The 9,076-nt window shown below is 45.7% G+C and overlaps 1 protein-coding gene across 2 annotated transcripts in view; it reads left to right on the top strand.

Annotated features, from left to right (window-relative positions):
* Positions 1-3,712: 3,712 nt before the first annotated feature.
* LOC139548415 (high affinity cationic amino acid transporter 1-like) overlaps positions 3,713-9,076 on the top strand; it is a 53,423-nt gene continuing 48,059 nt past the window's right edge. The window contains exon 1 of one of the 2 annotated variants that reach the window (XM_071358102.1): positions 3,713-4,135. The gene's annotated coding sequence lies outside the window, so the exon portion shown is untranslated. The remainder of the gene's footprint in view (positions 4,136-9,076) is intronic. The other variant, XM_071358100.1, reaches the window with a different exon arrangement.

The raw sequence follows: 9,076 nt of genomic DNA, 5'->3' as shown, positions 1-9,076 counted from the left end.
CTCTGGCTGATCCTGTCTGGCGGACGGCTCTGGCTGATCCTGTCTGGCGGACGGCTCTGGCTGCTCCTGTCTGGCGGACGGCTCTGGCTGCTCCTGTCTGGCGGACGGCTCTGGCTGCTCCTGTCTGGCGGACGGCTCTGGTTGCTCCTGTCTGGCGGACGGCTCTGGCTGCTCCTGTCTGGCGGACGGCTCTGGCTGCTCCTGTCTGGCGGACGGCTCTGGCTGCTCCTGTCTGGCGGACGGCTCTGGCTGCTCCTGTCTGGCGGACGGCTCTGGCTGCTCCTGTCTGGCGGACGGCTCTGGCTGCTCCTGTCTGGCGGACGGCTCTGGCTGCTCCTGTCTGGCGGACGGCTCTGGCTGCTCCTGTCTGGCGGACGGCTCTGGCTGCTCCTGTCTGGTGGACGGCTCTGGCTGCTCCTGTCTGGCGGACGGCTCTGGCTGCTCCTGTCTGGCGGACGGCTCTGGCTGCTCCTGACTGGCGGACGGCTCTGGCTGCTCCTGACTGGCGGACGGCTCTAGCGGCTCGGGACAGACGGGCAGCTCTGACGGCTCGGGACAGACGGGCAGCTCTGACGGCTCGGGACAGACGGGCAGCTCTGACGGCTCGGGACAGACGGGCAGCTCTGACGGCTCGGGACAGACGGGCAGCTCTGACGGCTCGGGACAGACGGGCAGCTCTGACGGCTCGGGACAGACGGGCAGCTCTGACGGCTCTGGGCAGACGGACAGTGCAGGCGGCACTGGGCAGACGGCAGACTCTGGCCGGCTGAGGCGCACAGTAGGCCTGGTGCGTGGTACCGGAACTGGAGGTACCGGCCTAAGGACACGCACCTCAAGGCTAGTGCGGGGAGCAGCAACAGGACGCACAGGACTCTGGAGACGCACAGGAGGCTTGGTGCGTGGTGCCGGAACTGGTGGTACCGGGCTGGAGACACGCACCATAGGGCGAGTGCGTGGAGGAGGGACAGGGCTCTGGAGACACACTGGAAGCCTGGTGCGTGGTGTTGGCACTGGTGGTACTGGGCTGGGGCGGGGAGGTGGCGCCGGATATACCGGACCATGCAGGCGTACTGGCTCCCTTGAGCACTGAGCCTGCCCAACCTTACCTGGTTGTATGCTCCCCGTAGCCCGACCAGTGCGGGGAGGTGGAATAACCCGCACTGGGCTGTGTAGGCGAACCGGGGACACCATGCGTAAGGCTGGTGCCATGTATGCCGGCCCGAGGAGACGCACTGGAGACCAGATGGGTTGAGCCGGCTTCATGGCACCTGGCTCAATACTCAATCTAGCCCTGCCAGTGCGGGGAGGTGGAATAACCCGCACCGGGCTATGCACACGTACAGGAGACACCGTGCGCTCTACCGCATAACACGGTGTCTGCCCGTACTCTCGCTCTCCACGGTAAGATCGGGAAGTTGGCGCAGGTCTCCTACCTGACTTCGCCACACTACCCTTTAGTCCCCCCCCAATAATTTTTTGGGCTTGACTTACAGGCTTCCTACCGCGTCGTCGTGCTGCCTCCATTCGCCGGTATCCCTCCGCACATTGCTCCATCGAATCCCAGCCGGGCTTCGGCACTCTCCTTGGGTCGATCGCCCACCTGTCGATCTCCTCCCAGGTTGTATAGCCCAGATCCTTCTCCTGCTTCCGTGCTAGCTCCTCAAAACGCCGCCTCTCTGCTTTCGCTGCCTCCAGCTCAGCTTTGGGGCGGCGATAATCTCCTGGTTCTTCGCTGTCCAGAATTTCCTCCCAATTCCTGTAATCCTGCGTTTGCTGCTGCTGCCTTGAATCACGCTGCTTGATCCTGTTCAGGTGGGTAATTCTGTCACGATCGTCGTAATGAGGCAGAAGAGTGGACCAAGGCGCAGCGTGAGAGAAATACATCTTCTTTTATTTTCAGAAGACGAAACACGAAAACGAACACTTTTACAAAACAAAACAACAAATGACCGTGAAGCTACAAACGTTAGTGCATACACAAGCTACAAACGTTAAACATAGACAATTACCCACAACAGCCCAATGCCTATGGCTGCCTTAGATATGGCTCCCAATCAGAGACAATGAATGACAGCTGTCTCTGATTGAGAACCATTCAGGCAACCATAGACATACCTAGACAGCTACACTCAGCACAAACCCATACACTCTAACAAAACCCCCTAGACACTACAACCACCCAAGACAAGACAAAAACACAAACATCCCCCCTGTCACACCCTGACCTAACCAAAATATTACAGAAAATAAAGATAACTAAGGCCAGGGCGTGACAATAGCAAGTAAAACACTGGAATGGTAGATTTGCAGTGGAAGAATGTGCAAAGTAGAGATAGAAATAATGGGGTGCAAAGGAGCAAAATAAATAAATACAGTAGGGAAAGAGGTAGTTGTTTGGGCTAAATTATAGATGGGCTATGTACAGGTGCAGTAATCTGTGAGCTGCTCTGACAGCTGGTGCTTAAAGCTAGTGAGGGAGATAGGTTCTCAAGAGATTCTTGAGTCAAAGGATGCCATTATCTCTACCCTGGCCATTGTTAATGCACCTGTTGATGCTCTGACCCAAGAGGAATGGAAGGTGGTGGAGGTGTGCAGAGTCCTGGAACCCTTTGAGCAGGTCACTGTGGAGATCAGTGGAGAGAGATACAGTAAGCAGTTATTACTACATCATTATTTAATCCAGTATTATATATGTATATGAGCAGTAGATGAGAATGTAGTATCAGTAGACAAAACATGAACCTGAACTAATAAGTTAGTGTTCTCTCTTTTCAGCTATGTGACAGCCTCAAAAATGATATTCCTGTGTAAGTCTCTGCAGCGAATCACAGCCAGCCGCCAGAGAGAAGCAAATGTAACCACAGGACATGTGACAGAGTTGATGGACACCCTATATTCATCAATGGACAGAAAGTTCCACAGAATGGAATATAATCACGTGCTATCAGAAACCGCTGCACTTCAACCCAGGGTTAAGAAGTTTGCCTTCAGTGATGCCAGAGTGATTGATGAGGCTCTTCAAAGAATAACCTCAGCAGCAGGGAGGGACAGCCCCAGCAGTCAGCTGGCTCAGGCACCAGGGCAACAGGAAGTAGAGTGAGTGATAATTACTGAGAGAAGAAACCGCATCAGCAACTCGAAAGTGAGGCAGCTTGCATTTCTGAATGCAAATCTCACATAAAAGCAAAATATGGTCAGCATTACTGTGTGCTGCTGGTTATAACACGGCAATAAAGAAGAGAGAGAAAAGAGGGACCAGTTTAATGTTTAAGTGGGATGCTGCAGTTTTGAAAATTGTTATTTATTTATATTTATTTATTTTTCTTTGATACGGTGCAATATTCTATTATGCTGTTCAGATTGTATTCGTTTTGAATGGTTAGATTTATATGCACTTTGTTTATATACATTAAAAAGTTATACTATAAATGCAGATGTTTAATAGCATTCTTTATCATAACAATCCAATGCATTTTTAAATACGGTAGAGTATGACTTCATTTAATAATTTCATTACAATTGTTTTAACACCAATCATAGTCAAATTATCGCAAACTGTTTAACTTGAAAAAAATACTAAACATGTTTTTTTTAAAGAGCCTTTTGGGAGCCAAAAGAGTCTGCTCTTTTTGGTGAACTGAGTCGAACGAGCCGGATGACTGAAAAGAGCCGGAATGGCCATCACTATCAGTCGACTACTTTTGACCAGGGCCCGTAGGGCTATGGTCAAATGCAGGGTTTCGTATTGGGAATAGGGTGCCATTTGACACGGAAAAAGTGTCTGACACATCTATGTCAATAGGCCTAATTTGCTCCTCAAAGTTGCACATACGCGGGCCAACAGGCACTTCCTACCCCGTGAATAATACAGTATTGGGGGGTTGGCAGAACAGTAGGCCAGTTTCAGAAGAACGTACCAGTCCAATGACAACTATAGGGCGGAGTTAGAAAACTTTGCATTCTCGGTTGAAGTGCTCCTTCCTAACGAAGATGAAGTTGTCCTCGCCATTTATCAGAAGCTGAAGCGAAAGTGGACTGATCTCGTCCTTCAGTTGAAGTTTGTGTAGCTAACATAATTCGTCTATATCGTAAAGATTTGACCATAGGCGTGTCTTCTTTCAACGGCAACTGCAAGGTAAGAACTTTTACATTATAAATGAAAGTCCATATTATATATATATTATTTTTTTTGTGAGAAATTACTTTTTTTTTGTGTGTAAGTTTTCATTTTGTAGCTAGCAGTTCCCGTGCATTTTTCCGTACATGAAGTTACTACTAAAGTCACCGGAGAGGTTAGGGCGATGCACATGGTCTTCTTGTAGGATCCGTGTTTGAGCTGATGCAACATTCTATTCAGTTTTATGACTGGGTTGTAACCGCAAAATGTATTACTAGTAAATAATAAGCTGCATTTGCGCACATAACATGGAAATGTGCATTGTTAATTTAGAAAAGGAAATTAATTAGGAAGTTTAGTAGTAGTGTAGTACCCGTTGTAGTAGTGTAGCTGGTAACAACTACTGAATACATTTCCTTTTATAGCGTGCTGGGCGCATGCTTCTTTCTGGGTGCGCTCCACGGTCAGCAGGCTATACAACGTAACAATTTGTGCTCATCGAGCTTCCTATACACCCCATACTGATAAAAAGTTACCTTTTTACAATAGATCTAGGTTACAATGTTATTGTAGCGGGGCTGAAGTAGGCAGTTGTTTGTAGCCTGTCATGTCAAGTTGACCGCGACCTTATGTTTTTTTTTCTTTTCCGTCCCAAAAGCCACCACGCCATGCTCCCTAGTTGGATTGTTCTGGCTACATACCATAGTATTTATTAAAACCACCTACATTCTACTACTATTTTTGCTAGCAGCACGAACGATGACGTCAATGTACCATGGTAACGAGAACACTTTTAAATAATAGCCCGCAGTTCAAAACATTGCAAGGTGGATAACTAATTCAAAAGATACACCATTTGAATCAATGACAGTTTGTACAGAGCCCACCAGTGGATGTGTCATAAAACCTCGCGGTCAAACAGGGCAAATGGTTCCAATCGGTTTTCCACCATTCATTTTTTCAAAGGGGATTTTAGAAATACTTCAAATAAGGGCTGCGTTTTGATAACCGTGTAAATCTCTCTAGGATGTTGGCTCTGTTTACTCTTACACGGAACCCAAACCGGTTGCGTGCGGGCGCCATCGTGCGCTATAGTGCATACATTTATGTTGCCGCCTCACACCAAACTTGATCACAACACGCAGGTTAAAATAACAAAACAAACTCTGAACCAATGACATTAATTTGGGGACAGGTCGAAAAGCATTAAACATGTATGGCAATTTAGCTAGTTAGCTTGCACTTGCTAGCTAATTTGTCCTATTTAGCTAGCTTGCTGTTGCTAGCTAATTTGGCCTGGGATATAAACATTGAGTTGTTATTTTACCTGAAATGCACAAGGACCTCAACTCCGAAAATAAATCCACACATATAACGGCCAACTGAATCGTTTCTAGTCATCTATCCTCCTTCCAGGCTTTTTCATCGTTTAACTTATATGGTGATCGCATCTAAACTTTCATTGTATTACCACGACTACCGGCAAAACAGTTTGTCTTTCAATCACCCACGTGGGTATAACCAGGTCCCCAAGAACACAGTGGACTCCATCATTCTTAAATGGAAGAAGTTTAGAACCACCAAGACTCTTCCTAGAGCTGGCCACCTGGCCAAACTGAACAATTGGAGGAGAAGGGCCTGGATAAACTTCCAGAAGGACAACCATCTCTGCAGCACTCCACCATTCCAGCCTTTATGGTAGAGTGGCCAGACAGAAGCCATTCCTCAGTAAAAGGCAAATGTCAGCCCGCTTGGAGTTTGCCAAAAGGCACCTAAAGGACTATCAAGACCACTGTTCTGATGAAACCAAGATTGAACTCTTTGGCCTGAATGCCAAGCGTCATGTCTGGAGGAAACCATTCATACGGTGAACATGGTGGTGGTGGCATCATAGTGTGGGGATGTTTTTTTAGCTGCAGGGACTCGGAGACTAGTCAGGATCAAAGGAAAGATGAACGGAGCAAAGTACAGAGAGATCCTTGATGAAAACCTGCTCCAGATCGCTCAGGACCTCAGACGGGTGCGATGGTTCACCTTCCAACAGGACAACGACCCTAAGCACACAGCCAAGACAATGCAGGAGTGGCTCCGGGACAAGTCTCTGAATGTCCTTGAGTGGCCCAGCCAGAGCCCGGACTTGAACCCGATCGAACATCTCTGGAGAGACCTGAAAGTAGCTGTGCAGCGACGCTCCCCAACAAACCTGACAGAGCTTGAGAGGATCTGCAGAGAAGAATGGGAGAAACTCCCCAAATACAGGTGTGACGATCTTTTAGCGTCATACCCAAGAAGACTCAAGTCTGTAATCGCTGCCAAAAATGCTTCGTACTGAGTAAAGGGTCTGAATACTTATGTAAATGTCATATTTAATATGGGGTATTATGTGTAGATTAATGAGGGGTGGATAAAAATCTATTTAATACATTTTACAATAAGGCTGTAACCAAACAATATGCTGAAAAAAGGGATCTGAATTTTTCCAGAATGCACTGTAAATAGCTGTTTACACAGTGAATCATGTTGATTTGGTCATAGATAGATACATATTTACACAGTTTATCTGGTCATAGATATTTACACAGTAAACCATGTTGATTTGGGAAAGGGGATACCTAGTCAGTTGTACAGCTGAAATGTGTCTTCCACATTTAACCCAACTGAATCAGAGAAGTGCGGAGTGGTGGTGGGGGGGGGGGGGGGGTGCTGTAATCGACATCCACGGCCCCCGGGGAACAGTGGGTTAACTGCCTTGCTCAGGGAGAGAATGACAGAGTTTTACCTTGTCAGCTCAGGGATTCTATCCAGCAACTTTTCGGTTACTGGCCCAACGCTCTAACCACAATGCTAGATAGATAGCTATTTACACAGTGAATCATGTTGATTTGGTCACAGATATATAGCTATTTACACAGGGCCCATCGGGTAATAGTGCACTATATAGGGCAGCTCTCTGAAAGATTTGGGACAGCCAGGTGTGGGGCTAACTGACTTCTGACAGGGCAGGTGTGTACATCCCAAATAGCACCATATTCCATATATAGTGCACTACTACCCTATGGGCCCTGGTCAAAAGTTGTGCCCTATAAAGGGATTTGGGTGCCATTTAGGACAGGGGCAACGTAACACGCATAAGCTCATTATGACACTCACCTGGACTCCATCACCTCCTTGTTTACCTTCAGTATATCTGTCACTCCCTTTGGTTCCTTCCCCAGGAGTCATTGTTTCTGTTTCATGTCTGTGTACTGTTAGTGTTTCTTGTTTTGTATTATGGTCTGTTTTATTTTATAAAAACACTCACTTCCTGAACTTGCTTCCCGACTCTCAGCGCACAGCGTTACAGATTTATATGAATCGGGTCGTGAACATATGGACTTCGATGTGAACAAGGGAGAGGTTAAACGTAGGCTAAAAGCATGGCATATTTAGAGAGCGAAATAGGCCTAAATCAAATTGACTTTCTATTTCGCAGCTCAGGTGGTTCATCTAGACAAGGCTCATCTGTGTCTTTATCATTCTCACACAAGTCATTTGAGGCCCAAGCCTTTACTACTCAATAAACTGCTATAATATTTGTATTGAATACAGTTCTATAAAAATCTCCAGACTTTTATTTGGGGAATGAAACCGGAAGCTGCAAAGCATCTCATAACGTCTGTGCTAGAGTTGCTTGATATACTAGTATGTGCTTTGCAGATGCCACAGTACTGACAAAAGTTTGTATTTATAAATATGATCTGTAACCGAGTAAAGGGAGATGTAAAGTAAAAAAAAATGTAACGTTTAAATGTTAATTCATAGTCGTAACATAGTTTACAGATCTAATTTAACCTTTTCTGTTTTGTTTCATGCATGGCTTTTCTTACATCCTAATCATTTTTTAATTGATTTTCTTACGATTCTAATGATATGTATGTTCAACCTTTTGGCAGTTATCTCACTCACTACTTAAGGGCTCTACACAGTTTATGCAAACTAGAGGTCGACCGATTATGATTTTTCAACGCCGATACCGATTATTGGAGGACCGAAAAAAAGCCGATATCGATTAATCGGCCGATTTTTAAAAATGTATTTGTAATAATGACAATTACAACAATACTGAATGAACACTTATTTTAACTTAATATAATACATCAATAAAATCAATTTAGCCTCAAATAAATACTGAAACATGTTCAATTTGATTTAAATAATGCAAAAACAAAGTGTTGGAGAAGAAAGTAAAAGTGCAATATGTGCCATGTAAGAAAGCTAATGTTTAAGTTCCTTGCTCAGAACATGAGAACATATGGAAGCTGGTGGTTCCTTTTAACATGAGTCTTCAATATTCCCAGGTAAGAAGTTTTAGGTTGTAGTTATTATAGGAATTATAGGACTATTTCTCTCTATACGATTTGTATTTCATTGACCTTTGACTATTGGATGTTCTTATAGGCACTTTAGTATTGCCAATGTAACAATATAGCTTCCGTCCCTCTCCTCGCTCCTCCCTGGGCTCGAACCAGCAACACAACGACAACAGCCACCATCGAAGCAGTGTTACCCATGCAGAGCAAGGGGAACAACTACTCCAAGTCTCAGAGCGAGTAACATTTGAAACGCTATTAGCGCGCACCCCGCTAACTAGCTAGCCATTTCACATCGGTTACACCAGCCTAATCTCGGGAGTTGATAAGCTTGAATTCATAAACAGCAGAGCTGCTGGCAAAACGCACGAAAGTGCTGTTTGAATGAATGCTTACGAGCCTGCTGCTGCCCACCATCGCTCAGACTGCTCTATCAAATCATAGACTTAATTATAACATAATAACACACAGAAATACGAGCCTTAGGTCATTAATATGGTCGAATCCGGAAACTATCATCTCGAAAACAAAACATTTATTCTTTCAGTGAAATACGGAACCGTTCCGTATTTTATCTAACGGGTGGCATCCATCAGTCTAAATATTCCTG

The sequence above is a fragment of the Salvelinus alpinus genome, chromosome 21 (genome assembly GCF_045679555.1).
Source record: "Salvelinus alpinus chromosome 21, SLU_Salpinus.1, whole genome shotgun sequence".
In the NCBI taxonomy this organism is placed as follows: Eukaryota; Metazoa; Chordata; class Actinopteri; order Salmoniformes; family Salmonidae; genus Salvelinus; species Salvelinus alpinus.
Note: the sequence above shows the minus strand (reverse complement) of the source record. Positions and strands in the feature narration are given on the sequence as shown.